The following is a 15,550-nucleotide window of genomic DNA, read 5'->3' on the forward strand; positions in this document are numbered from 1 at the left end:
ACCAATGCTTATTATTTGTGCCTTACTTTAGGTTGGTAGAGTTCTCTTAATCGAGACCACTGTCCCGTTTAAGCACCTTTCTCTCACTCAGTCTATCTCAATTGTCTCCTTATAACTCCCTCTTTATTCAAATCTTGTTACGCTGCAATCCACCCTTCACATCCTGCTGAAGTTATCTATTTGGAATACAAACGTGAACATGCTGATCTTGTGGTCTCCAATATTCAGCAGCCCCTAGATTTTCATAGGATGGTTTCTAAGGTCATCATCACGGCACATGAAACCCTTTGTTATCCTTATTTGCCTAGCAATTCAATACAAGCATTTACTTTCTTTTCCTTCCTCATCTTCCACACATGTGCCTGTGTACACACACGTACATATATGTATTTTGCTCCAGTAGCACTGAACTACTTCAGTGACTTCCACACCTTTGCAGATGCTTTTTCTTCTGCTTTGCCAACCTGGCTGTCTAATGTAAAGAACCCGTCCGTGAAAAACTTCCCTGACTCTGACACGTAGATTTAGGCACACCTTTACCTGTGCAGTCAGTTTCCTGGCATATATCCATGACAGACTTTTAAAGAGTATCAATGCTATTACATTTCTGTTTTTTTAGGACACAATTGTATCTTGACTTCAAGAACTATGTTGTTGCTTTTCTCTCTCTCTTTCCTAGAACCTAGCAAAATATCTGGAGATAAAAGGTCTCAGTAATAATTTGTTGAATAAAGAACTGAATATATCTTAGATACAATAAAATTATATTTTACATTTAATAGAATTGACCAAATGTACATATATTTAAAATATTTTGAACAATTTTATAATAAGTATTAAATTTTTGCATGGATAGCTTTATTTTTTGGAGTGTTTGGTTAAATTTGATCATGCATAATTTCTTCTGACATATATTTTAGTACTAAATTTCTGACTCCTCATAGATTTCCCTAGCAAGGTCAGTGTTTTCTCTTCTGCTCAGATAACTGTTCTCAATACATTGGAATAGTGGAGCTAGTGGTTTATTTTAATAATTTCCTTAGCATATATTCTGACACATTATAAATTCATGAGACAGCCACATGAATGTCCTAAGTTTTTTCTTGCATGATTTTCATTTTAATCTGGTGTATTTATGGTGCTGCTTGAAAACTAACCTAAGCTATATGTTACTGAAAGGTTAGAAATCCCTTTAAGTATGTCCTTGGTTGAGATGTTTTGAGACTAATGGATAAGAACAGCATAATACTGTATTTGAGGATTATGAGCAACTTGTTCACTGGAAAAAATAAGCGTATTTCAAGGTCAAATTTGATATTAAGTTATATTTTTAATATTACTAAGAAATTTATATTTATGTTTTACAAATTAATGATTATATAGCAAAATAGGAAAATAAATAAACTTAGATATAGATGCACATGTGAGTGTGTGTGTGTGTGTGTGTCTAGCAAGCCTGTGAAATGATTGAAGCCAACTGATGGGTTCAGTTAACTAACTTTATCAAGTAGACTTAACATAATATTGTAAGTAATCTCTAATTTCATAGGCAAATTGATATAATAAATTAATAATATAACAATCAAATGTTTATTTTTTAGTATACATTCTATAAAAATATTCAGGATTTACTCAATAAAATAATCAAGTTACACAGCATAGTTTTCAAAGATTCAAGATATAACATGAAGACATTCTTTTTAAAGATGACTAGTCAAATACATTGGGACTTATGTAAAAATTAATATTTGTTTTTACATAATTTTACCCATTCTACTATAATTTTTCTAAAAGAATGTATTTACAATAACAATAATTTATGCAAGTATAGAAAAGTCAGTTTGTAGTTTCCAAAGAGTTGGAATTTTATGAATTTGGTTTTATCTATTTCTAATATAATTACATTGTGGTTGGAGAACATAATTTGCATTTCATAAACACTTGTAAAATTTTGAGACTCTTATGTCTCAGAATATGGTCTACCCTGTAAATTTTCCCACCGTCTCATTTTCAGCATTTTCAGCAACAACAACAAAAATTGATGTAATTTTTGTTTTGGGATGTTTGTACATAGAATGTCTTCTTTTCTCCACATTTCTTTTTTATAATTTTCTCTGAACGCTGCTCTTGGCCTATTTGATTATGTTGTTTCTTGCAGTTTTCTCTTATTTTTCTTGTGCAGCAGTTTGTTGAGCTTCTTCAATCTTAGTGTGTACATTTTTCGTCACATTTGGAGAGAGGTTTCAGGCATCATTTCTTCAATATTTTTGTAACCTTAAATGTTCATTTCTCCTTTCAGGACTGCATTTTTACTACTCTGTGTAAAGTTGTCACATAGGTCAATAATATGCTACTGACCATTTTTTTTTTCTTTTTTCTCAGTGTGCTTATCTTGATAAGTTTCTATTGCTATATCTTCATGTTCTCCATGTTAGCCAAAGGGTATTATACAAACATCAAAACCTGTTATACAAATTCCCTTTCACTCTCTTAGATGATTCTATACTGAAACTATACTTTTGTTCCAATCTCAGAATCAATTAACACATTGGACAAATCTTGTGAACTGTGTAAGGTGTCTTATTATTTGATAGTTCACGTAAGGGCTCCTAAAAGTATATGTGTAGGCATTAAAAAACATCAAGACCTTGACCCAGTGATGAAAAATTTCCAAAATCTCCAGCACCAAGATGGATGAAATGATGTAAACTTTACTGAGAAGCCATCCTGAAGCAGCCTGTCCCCTCAGTCACTCATCCCAGTGGTCTTGCAAAGCAAACATGAGGTGTCCTGTTTTACAAATTAAGAGCTGCAAATTAAAAGAAATTAAGTAGCCTACCTTTGGTGAGAATGCTAACAAATGGCATTGTTGAGATTTTAATCCAGTTGTATTTTAAAGTTTACAATTGTGTCTGATTGATTGCTTGAAATATTTTTTAGGTTGATTGAAATTTTGCCCAAAATAGTCCTCAGCAGGAAAACGAATGCCATTGCCATGTCAGCTGTCTTTCAGCTGTATATTATGAAATTTAAATGACCTCTTACAAGGAAATTCAATAAAAAGTACATGACAGTTTTTGGTTCCTATTTTGTTCTTTCATAAAACTGAAGATTTTAGATATTTTATTGTTCAAAGCAATGTGTTGAAGTATTTTAATAAATACGCCACTATTTTTATGGTTTGCTATGCTTCTTATGTTCCTCATGCATTCATTTAAATTTAAAATCTGATATGCTTATGATTTGTTCTTATTCCAGCCTTCAGACATAAGCCATGATTCTTAAAGTAATAATAGTTAAAAACTGGCCCCGAGTTATAATAAAATAGAAACTGCAAAACTCTATGCCCTTGATCTTTAGGAAAAGTTAAAAAGCTTTGAGAATAAATCTGAATGCCAATATCAAAGGAATGTCATTTTGATAAAATATTTACATCAGTGTGCTTAATCTAGTATTAAGGTAGTTCTGATTTCCTCCTTAAATATAATGTTTCCAATTATCAGTAATTTAAACTAATTTTGGTACACAGCTCTTATTAAATAAGACAAATGCTGCATGAAAAATGGCATGATCTTTTCATTATTGCTTTGTCAGAGTATTTCTCTAGAGATATTTACTCAGTTTCAAAGCTTCCTATGTCTTCAAAGAGCTCAGTAAAGTGTAGCTTGTTCTTGGTATGACTCCAAACTTATACATTAAAAAGGAAGATTAATAATTTAGGATATTGTGCTTCAAGTTACATAACAAAATGGATATTTTTGGTAGAAAGACAAATTGTATACATTTGATAAAAATGTATTAAAGACAGAAAGAATTGTGCTTATTTGCAATGATAATTTGGGATTTTATCCTGCTAAATATTCTCAGAATAGTTTATATGCTTTAGAACTCATGAGATGAAATGTCCCCACTAGAATATTCACATTGGATAATAGTACTGGATAATTTTGTGTAGCACGAAGAATAGAAAAGTATGTCTGAAATTCATCACTGCATTCCTAAGGATAGTTGCTCAACTTGCTGCCTTCTTAGCATAAACCTCAGGCCTACACAGGTAGCTTTGTCCCCTTGAGCATATTTAGGTCCTTCTACCTACCTCTTTAAGTCATTGCAACCTAGTTTGTGATGGTAGTTTTAACTGAAGAAAAACTGTGTGAAAAACAGATTGATTACTTTAATCAAAAATGATTTGAATTTCTTATAGTAGTAAGTAAATTGGTACTTATTTTCCTACCCAGTAATAGTTATCAGCTCAAGTGAATCTTTACTTGCAGAAATTATAAAATGATGATCTTGAACATGAGATAACATACTGGAAGGGGAATATGTCTTATCATCTTGTGCTTATTCATAGACACTGTTTCCTTAATGTCTTTGACACAATAGAAAAATAAGCACAATTGGCAATGATGAAGGTAAGAACTGAGTACTTACAGCCTCATTAAAAAATCACTTCCTAATTAATGTACCACATATAATGTTGGCCTTCCTTGCACAAATTAAAAAAGAAAAACTTGTGGGGTTCACCCTCTTTCCATGATCTCTGATTTTGATCATAAGGGCTGCTGTTCTCCCAGGGCCTGGTGTTGGATCATCCAAACCCAGACTCTCGGGCAGGACCCTGAGCTCTGAATCTCCAGCATTCTTCTCCTTAATTTTTTCTTACTACACATTTTTAAATATCAGAATGTCCTAATTTTAATACCAGAGAGTTTTATTCTTTTACATAAAGCTAAAACATTATATAATCAATGGTACTGCCATTAAAAAATGGCATAACAATATGAATAGCATGATATTTATGAAAATAAAAATCATATTCATAGTTAGCTGTTTGTGGAAACACATTGGAAAAGGTTTAAAAGAACATATACCACCCAGGACATACCTCTGAGAGGAAAGTGGAATCAAATAGAATGAAACAAAATTTCAACTTTTTTAAGTATTTATTTTTAAATAAAGAACACAAGGTTTTAATTAAGAGAATATAAAAAGCAAATGCTATGAAAAATCGATTGCCTGCAATATAAAACTAATGTTTAGATTTTAATTATAAAATTTGACTTAAACATCAGAAACTTTAAAAATATACCATGCTTATTTGTATGCCTAAGTATGACTACTATTTTAGTTATGCTCTTTAAAACAAAATTTAAAGGATTTCCATACAGTGTTTTGAATTTTTTATCTCTCAGATATAGGCATAGGTAATATTATTAAACAAACCAAATTCAATGGTAACTAACTACATTTGTTTCTTACCTCAAAATTTTTTTAATCTTTTAAATCAAAACCAATATGAGAACTATAAAAATCAATCAGGGCTCTGATATTAAGGCTATACAGCTCTTATATTAAACATTAAAAATCAAAACAGTGGCCTGAAGTTTTATTTGTAGAATCCATTTTTCTAGGCATTTGTCCAAAAGAAAATATTTCTTACCTTACTACTGAGAGTCTTAAAGTTCCCAGGAAAATGGAGGGATGTTATTTGATAGATTTCTATTTTCTTTAAAGGAAGGATTCTGGCATTTTGTTTTCTGCTTGTTGTTTAGGTAAAAAAAAAAATACAATGATTGTTTTAGGGAGGTTTTATTGATACAGTTGCCCATTATTGAGTGTTATGTTACCAAATGGGCCCCTGGATGTCACTTAGTTTTCTGAGTAATAAAGCTGTGCAAAATCCTTTTATTCAAGCCACACTATTTATTTTTACATGAGGAAGATTACATTATCAAAAGACAACAAACTCTGTTTTAAAGTTAACCATAAAATTCTTATCTTAAATAAAAGAAACTATTTTAAAATATAGAGATATAGATAGATATATACATATACACCTTAAGATATACAAAAATATACATGTATATCTCACAGTTTCTATATATGCATCTAAACCTTTGTTCATTTTTTCACATATCCCAAACAGGAAAAAACTATTGGATGTAGGTATGGATAGAAATTATTAACTTTGTATAATATCAAGAAGTTACTAAAGGCCTCATGTCTCTCAAAATATCTACTCTTATCCACTAGCCAAACCAGAATTGTGCCTCTAGTCCTACGTTCATTTGATTTAACCACTGTTCAAATAAATACAGGAATATTCTTGACATATAGACTTTTTTAGGCCAGTCTTCACCATGTACCATTTGGTGCGAACAGTTTTGGACTTTATCTTAAAGGTTAAAACAGAAGGATAAATCCAACATTTGGAGAAGTGTAAGAAGCAAAATCACTGAGGCATGAAAAAAAAAAATGAGCATATTGAGGCTCCAAAACTTATTTTACAATTTTTAGGAATTATCCTATTATTATTAAATTTATTTGTTAAATATTACTAAATATTAAATTTGTAAGCTTGCTCTAAACATTTAAGAGTTATCTTTATGAATGAAGAAAAGTACAACATTGCTATAGTTTAATCATGAGGATCAATTTTGCAGTGTTTTACATTGGTACTATCATACCTATTCTTGCTAGAACGGTTATAGGGGATTTTTGCAAGAAGCATTTGTATTTTAATCCACAGAGGGAATATGAGTAATTTAACCCAAAGCAGAGTGAGCAATAATTCAAGTATCAGAAATCAAACATCTCCATGACATCAGCCTCTTTGAATACTCTCTGTTCTCTATGCACTCTCTACTGCCCCTATATCTAGCATCAGGCCTAGATCTAATTTCATATATTATATGGTGTAGGGGTAGGAGCATGTACTTTGGAGTCTGAGAATAAGTAAATGCCAGTTTCATTATTTAATAGCTGTGTGACTGTTATGAACTTAATTGTGTCCCCCACAAATTCATACGTGAAAGTCCTAATTCTCGGTATGTTAGAATGTGACTATATTTGGAAATAGGACCTTCAAAAGGTAATTAGGGTAGATGAGGTCATGTGGGTGAACCCAAATGCATTCGGACTGATGTCTTTGTAAAAAGAGAAAAAGCCATCAGGGGAAGGGACACACACACAGAGAAAAGGCCAGGTGCAGACACAGAGAGAAGACAGCCAGCTCCAAGCCAAAGAGAGAGGCCTCAGAAAAACCTAACCCCACTGACACCAGAACTGTGAGAATACAAATTTCCATTGTTTGAACAACCCTGTCTGATACGTTTGTTATGGCAGGTTTAGCAAACTAAGATAGCGACCTTGATAAGGTCACATAACCTTTTTGAGTCTTAATTTCCCTTTGCTATTTATGAATTATTTAATATAATTGATTGCTTTGAGAAAAAGATAAAGTAATCTAAAGGATACAACGATGTACATGTCCATGAATCTTAGTTCCTCCTTGTATGTTTATGCTCTGACTTACAACGTCAGGTGTTACTCCTCAAACTCATTCACACCGTACTTCACAGTGTGAACTTGACAAGGGCAAAGAATGTGGGAAGAGGATAAGAAGTTAGTGGGCAAACGCAACTAGCAAAATTTCACTTACATAGAATTCACGAACTATTACCCCCAAAATATTTTATTTTACTTCTACTTTCCACAAGTTCTGGCAATCTCATTCTTGGTGAGTGTGCTTGTTACAACATTATTTTCTTTTCTCTTAAAATAACAAAAAGGTTGAAACTATTAACACCCCTAGTATTCCTAAACTCTTACACTATTACAGTCAAAGTAAATATCAAATGAAAAGGGATTTCATCTTGTTATGTAAGTAATTAATGCAACATTTTTAGTCTCAAAGCTTTAAAGACCGGTTTACTGGGGTTCCCAAAAGCATATCTTCTTGGAACTCCTGAGTCATAGCCAACTGCCTACTCAACAAATGGGATCTTTCCTTGCCCCAACTGAATTCTTTGCAGTTTTCTTTACAGAAAAAAAAAAAAAAAAAAAAACAACTAACAAACAAACAAAACAAAACAAAACAAAACATTTTTTAGGGCCAAACATCTGGTAATTATGATTAACTCCTCTCTTTTTTTCACTTCCTATATTAATTTCCCGACAAAAATTCTGCTAGCTCAATCTTCAGAATTTGACCACTGCTCACCACTTCCACCTCTACCAAGTCCAATGGAACTCTCTCTAAAATTATTTTAACAGAGTTCACTATTAATTACATATATTATCTGAATGAGTTTTCCTAAAATTAATTTTAAAAATAAAAATTATTAGAACAATTCTATCAATATTTAGAATTACCTATATTTCTAATGTCTGCCTTTTGATTTAAAAATAAATAAAACCGTATTACCCAAGTTAAAGAATTAAAGCGTTTACTGTGGGGCAGATACTATTATTGTTATTCATATGTGCTATCTTAATTATTGTAACAAATATGGGTGGAAGATGATATTACTATCTCCATTTTACCCGTAAGGTTACTGAAGCACGTGTTAAATAGTTACCCTATTCCTCACAAAGAGTAAGTGGTATATTTGAAATTTGAATCTAGACAATTTGTTTCCAGAACACAGACTCTTAGCTACTAGACTATAGCTACATTCCCAATAAAGCAAATTAGGTTTGGGTCCAAATTAAAGTGAAAGTGAAATACTAAAAATGCCTGTTTTATTAAAACCTTAATGAATACCACTAAGCACCTATTAGAATGGCTAAACTTAACACTGCAAATACCAAAATACTGGTGAGGATATGGAGCAATAGGAACTATCACTCGTAGCTTTGGGAATGTGAAATGATACAACCACTCTGCAAGACAGTTTGGCAAGTTCTTACTAAGGTAAACACAGGGGTATCATATGATGCAGGAATTGTACTTCTAATTATTTACCCAAATGAGTTGGAAACAATAAAACCTGCGCATCAATATTTATAGTAGATTTATTCAAATTGTCAACAATTGTGCATAACTAAGAGGTCCTTCAATAGGTGAGTGGGTAAACAAACCATGGTATAGTCATACAATGGGATATCATACAGCAATAGAAAGAAATGAGCTGTCAAGCTATAAAAATACAGAAAGAAACCTTAAATATATGCTGTTATATAAAATAGGAAGGTCTCCAAAGACCTCACAGTGTATGCTTTTAACTATTTGACATTCTGGAAAAAGCGAGTGAGACAGTAAAAAATCAGTGATTGCCAGGGTTTGGTGGGAGGGAGAGAAAGAGGGAAATATGGGGCACACAGGATGTTTAGGGTAGCAGAACTAGACTGTGTGACACTATAACGATGGATACATGACATTATGCATTTGTGAAAAGCTATAGAACTGTACTAAACAAAGAGTGAACCCTGACATAAGTGTAGACGTTAGTTAATAATAATATAACAACATTGGTTTGTCATTATAACAAACATACCACACTCTTGCAGTACGTTAATTATAGGGTAAATTGCAGGGGAGAATACGGGGTGTCGGAGCATATATACGAACCTTTTGTACTTTCTATATGATTTTTTGTAAACCTAAAACTTCAGTAAAAAACATAGCCTATTCATAAAAATTGAATTTCACTGGTGAGTAGATGAATGTCAAATATAATTTCTAATATCTCATATTAATTTTTTTGCACAGAAACTCAACAAAAATATACATTGTATTTTGGATACTTGATTTTTCTTATACTTATGCCAATATATTCATTCAGTAGCTACAGTAGACATTTGATATTGTAATTATTGTTCTACAACCCCATGACAATTTTTTATATATAATGATGAGGAATCTTCCAGGTTGTCTTTGCAAATTTATACACTTCACACTCCCCAAGGAATAATAACTACCCTCAAACACCGGAGCTGACTTTCCCCAAATCTCTCCTTCTCCCCATGGCCTACACTTCCTACATCTGAGCTTGTTAGATTATGAAATGCTTAATTTCATGTACAGGTGCACATCCACCTATGATGGGGTTACTTCTCGCTAAACACACTGTGAATCAATAAAATCATATTCAAACCATCATAAGTCTCTTAGACATAAAAGAGATAAACAATTGCACTCACATAGGAAAGTTTTCTTTTCAAGTGTGTGTCTATACTTGAAAAGAAAATGTAATATTGTTTGAATGAACACTGGAAACAAAAGTTCCAGAGGCAGATGTGTATGTGAACTCACTGACACACTGAAATGCCAACTCGGTATAATTAAATGTTCACTTAATTTCAAATGTATTTTTATAATTAAATATATATGGATGATATATATGTAAACCATATAATTAGTTAATTTTACAGTTAATTTAGGCAATTAATTTCTAAATATATTTCTGAATATACATTTTACATAAAATATAAACAGATTATTATTTTTATTTTTTCTAATCTAAAAGATATGAAAGAATTTTAATTCTATGACGAGGTCTGCACATATCTTTATCTTTTATTTGTCCAGTAATTTACTGCAAAAATCCACACATTTTAATTCTCCAGTTTGTTTCATATCATTCCTTTTAACTTCACTCTTACCTTTACTTCACAGATATTGAAGCCTTCATTATTATATAATCACTTAGACTTGTTTCTCATGGCAAAGTATGTGTAAGCTACCTATTACGTTTCATTATTGCCATCAATTATTTGAGTTTGCCAAAAGTGTGCTCAATTGCTGAAAATATTTAGTATTAAAAGTAGCTGTAGAGGTGAATGTAACTTCTATCCTTTCTTTTCATCCACATTGTATTTTAGTAGGAAGTTTATAAACTGCAACAGGCACCTCTAGTCAGTTACCATTGAATGTAGACCTTTATATATATTTGTGTGTGTGTGTCTGTGTGTGTATTTTAAGGGGACAAAATCATAATGCATGAGAAAGGAAAAAAGAAAAATGAAAAATCATGTGTTTATCATTGCAATTTTCCAGTGAAGAACAATAGAAAATTGTTTTGTAACAATTTCAAAAGCAATAGTAGAAAGGTTTGCTACTTAAACAATTGTCTTGGATTGCTGTACTTTCTATCATTAGAGCTCCATATATGTGAAAATCCCAAATTGTCTCTTTCCCTGAAATGGTTTGTTTCCAGGCACAGTATATTAGGACTAGGGTGGAACGCCATAGATCAAACATTAACTTCATTCAGCTCACATATTTTTGAGTCACTACTCTACGGTAGTGTTGTATTATGCAAATAATATAAATAGCATTGTATTATGCAAAATAATATAAAAATGTCTTCTTGGACTTCACTCTCAAAGAGTAGATAAAGAATAGAAACTCAGATGTGTAAACCAATGACCCTATGTGCTAAACTGGAAGTTAAAAAATTGTCACCTATATTACCTATTCAAAGTCATCAAAACCAATCTAAATTCACTATCAGCATTCCTATGATAATTTTTCTACCTCATTTTTATATGATCATCTCTGCTCTTCCCTTCACTTTCTTTTGAGTCACATAGACTGGGTTTTGATACAATTAATTCTACTATTCAAAGCCCTATTATACCCAGAAAATCCTTGTCTTCCAGCAAAGAAAATGATTTATTATCATTGTTCCATATAGTCTCAATTTCCACCCTTGGAATATGCTGCTGCCTTCAGCCTTAATACGATTTTTATGACATGGACATTTTTAACAAGCAAGAAGTTATGAAGACGGTATTTGCATGAATTGTTTCTTACAAAAGTTAAATGTTGTGATTCATTATTCAGTCAGAGTGGAATTGAAAGAGCTCTTGCTTAGACTTAGGCGATCTTAGCTCAAAGACTGGCTATGACAGTAGCTAGTTGTCTGTAAAACACTTAAACTCCCTAAGTTTCACTTTCTTTATACATAAAAGAAAATAATGGCATCAACTATTTAGAGTTGAGATGAGGATCAAACAACAGAATTATGTATAAGTAGGTTAAAATTTGAATTCATATATATTTCTAAGTTTTTATTATTATAAAATATTCAAGAATTTTAATAAGGTCCCTGTAAGGACAATGGAAGACCAGAACAACAGCTGACAGATGATTGTGTCTATTTTTAAAATCAAACAGACAACATTATTTACTGTGTCCTCAGCATAACAAGTATAATACCTGGTTAATTAATTCTCATAACAATCCTTGGCAGATGTTTAATTTTTCTATCAGTTATCATTTCCTGCATAATAAAGAATTTAAAAATAATGGCATAATACAACTGTTGGTTGAGAACACAATCTGAGGAGTGGCAATTTAGCCTGGAATTATCCGGGAATAATGTGTCATGTTGAGCTCACGCATGTGTCCACAGTCAGCTGCTGGTCAGTGGATCTGTTTTATTTTTAACAACCTTATCGAGGTATAATTCACATATATACTTCATTCATTTAAAGTGTATAATCCAATGGCTCCTAGTGTGTTCACAGATTTGTGTAACCATCATCACAATCAACTTTAGATCATTTTTATCATATCAGGAATGAATTTCATAACCATTCGTAGTCATTTCCCATCTATTCCTCAAACCCCACCTATCTTTTTCTCCCCACACCCCAGCCCCAGGCAATCACTTATCTACTTTTTTCCCCCTATGCTATATTTGCCTGTTCTGGACACATTTTTATATTCTTCCTCTCTACCTGTAATTACATGCTCTTTCACCAACATCTCCTCATTCTCCCCTACCTCCTACCCCCCCTCCATCTCTGGTAACCACCACTCTACTCTTCTACTTCTATGGGATCAACACCTTTAGATTCCACATTTGCAAACTGTACATCTGATAAGGGATTCATATCCAATTTTTTTAAGGAACTCAAACTACTTAACAGCAAGAAAACAACCATATCTTTAAAAATTGGGGAAAGACATGAATAGATAATTCTCAAAAAAGAACATACAAGTGGCCAACAGATATATGAAAAAATGCTCAACATTACTAATCATCAGAGAAATACAGATCAGGACCATATGAGATATCACTTTATACCTGTTAGAATGACTACTATCAAAAAGCAAAAGATAACAAGTGTTGGTGAGGATACAGCGAAAAGGGGACACTTACACACCATTGGTGGGAATATAAATTAATGCCACCATTATGGAAAATGATATGGAGATTTCTCAAAATATTAGCAATAGAACTACCATATGTTGTGGCAATCCCACATATATTCAAAGGAAATAAAATCAATATTTAAAAGAGATATCTGCACTATTGTGTTTATTGCAGCCTAAGTGTCCATCACAGCTGCATGGATAAAGAAAATGTGGTATATGTACACAATGGGATACTGTTCAGCCACATGAAAGAACAAAATTCTGTCATCTGCAACAACATAGATGAACTTGGAGAACATTATGTTAGGTGAAATAAACCAGGCACAAGAAGTCAAATACCACAGTGGCTCTGTTTTTTAATTTGATTACTTCCTAGTTGCAGTGACAGAAATTAAAGGACCATATATTTCCCATCGTTCAATGGGAAAGATATCTTTCAATAGGCTAAATAGAATTTTTTGTCCTGCAGTCACTGTGGCTGACATCCCAAGAACGGCAAATTTTCCTCAAAGTGCAAGTCCTTCTCATGAATCTTCGTAGATTGCACTTGCAAACTCTCCCATTGAACTAAACAAGTCACAAGGCCAGCCCAAGGTTAAGTCTTGGATAATGTATTTACTTCCTTATATGAGGAACAGTAACATATTATAGCTATCTTATACTCCATTGCAATTATTTTCCCTTCATTATTGATGAGAAAATTGAAGTTTACAAAGATTTTTATACATATGTACATAAGCTTATTTAATGGCAGAGCCAGGATTCATATCTAGTTGTTACAGTCTTCAAATTTGGTGGTCCTAATAATCATAAGGTATAAAATATTTCTAATTCGTCTATCACCTTTCCTTAACTATGGAAGACAACAGTTCTGAAGATGTGAATTTTCCAGAAAATTGACGAAATATGTAACACATAATTTAGATATTAGGGTAGCATTTACCATAACTATTGTAACATTTTTCCATATATTTATAAATTATTCCATATATAAACATAAAAATAATTAAATAGTAAAGAAACATAAAAATAAAGCAAAATTTAATTGTTATTTAGCTCTCATAAATAAATATTATATATATATTTACAAGGGATAGGTTTACACAATGTGGGGATTAAATAAGCAGAAGTTAGCAAGGAAAACGGGAAGAAATAATCATATTAAGCTGGAGGGATAGGATAAACAAATAAAAAAATAATAATTAGGCTGGAAACTCATAAGTGCAAGCTGATATTGGAGTCTCTGAACACAGGAAGAGCCAACCCACTTTCAATGCCCCTTCTGATTAATTAAATCAAGCCCACCCAGGATGATATAATTGTAAAAGATTTAAAGTAAATCAAATAAGGACTTTATTTAGAGCTAAATAGTCCCTTCACAGTAGCATCTAGATTACTGCATGGTTGAATCACTGCGAGGTGTGTATATGATTGTTTTGTAGCCTCCTACAATTCTCATAAGAGTATATCTCTCATTTCCCACACTTTGTGAAAACACGGTAGAAAGAGAATTCTGCAAGATGCAGTTCAGCCTCACCAAGTTGGCTCATCACAAAGCCTTCACATTCCACACTGTGGCAATTTGGCACCCACACATATTTCCTTAAACCACGCTTAATCTTCAAACAATGGCCATAATAAAGTCTTACTTCTGGCAAGCGTGGCATAACTAATCCATACTAACCTGATACACCAGAACACCTTCCCCATAAAAAGATACAAAGTCTTTTATTTTATACATTGTAACCTAAATACTGAAATATAAAGTTAACCACTAATAACACATTTTTTATTAGATGATAAAAGGATTGTAGAAGAAACAAAGCATAGTTAAGCGCGCATATATAGATAGAAACATACAGAAGTAATTATACACACATTTACATCAAAATAAGAAATAAATATCCATAACTATTGTAGTTCTCATTCTGCAATGGGTCATGTGGTCATAGTTGTTATTTATAGCTTCTTCCATTACTCATTCCATATTTCCTTTGCCATCAACAAGCATCTTAGCTAGGTGTGGTTCTCTACCTGGCGAAGTGAACCAAACCTTCATTCTTACAGTTCTACCTGAATAGGCTCTAACCAATAGAGCCTAAAGTCACACGGACAGAAAGCAAATTCTGCTAGTGGAATACTGGGAATAACAGTGAGAAGAGCCACTCTGATTACTAACATTGGATTCTGGATCTGCAGATCTTTGCTAGGGGGGAAACAGCATCATAAGTTGAATGCTAACTTAGAGAATTTACGGCATACTGGAGGATACTGCCCCAGCCACAAAGGTGTTGCCACCTAGTTGTTGACATAAGTGAAACTTCAAACGGCCATTTCACCATTCCGGTAAACTAGATATTTCAGGATGGTGAGGAGCATGGTGAGACTAATGAACTCCATGAGCATGGGTCCAGTGTCACCTTTAATTCGTTGTGAAGTGATTTCCTTTTCAGAAGCAAGGCTGTGTGGGATATCATGACATTGCAAATGACAGTCTTGATAATGTGAACAAAACCCACTTCCAGAGTGATTGTGTATTCTGGTAAAAACAAACTGCAGTCCATGCTATAATGAGTGTTCCAATGTCATCAACCTGCCCCAGGTAGCTGCTTGATCACCCCAGGGGCCGGTATCGTATCAGGACGCATAGACATTCTC

Source organism: Eulemur rufifrons, chromosome 27, assembly GCF_041146395.1.
Source record: "Eulemur rufifrons isolate Redbay chromosome 27, OSU_ERuf_1, whole genome shotgun sequence".
NCBI classification, from domain to species: Eukaryota; Metazoa; Chordata; class Mammalia; order Primates; family Lemuridae; genus Eulemur; species Eulemur rufifrons.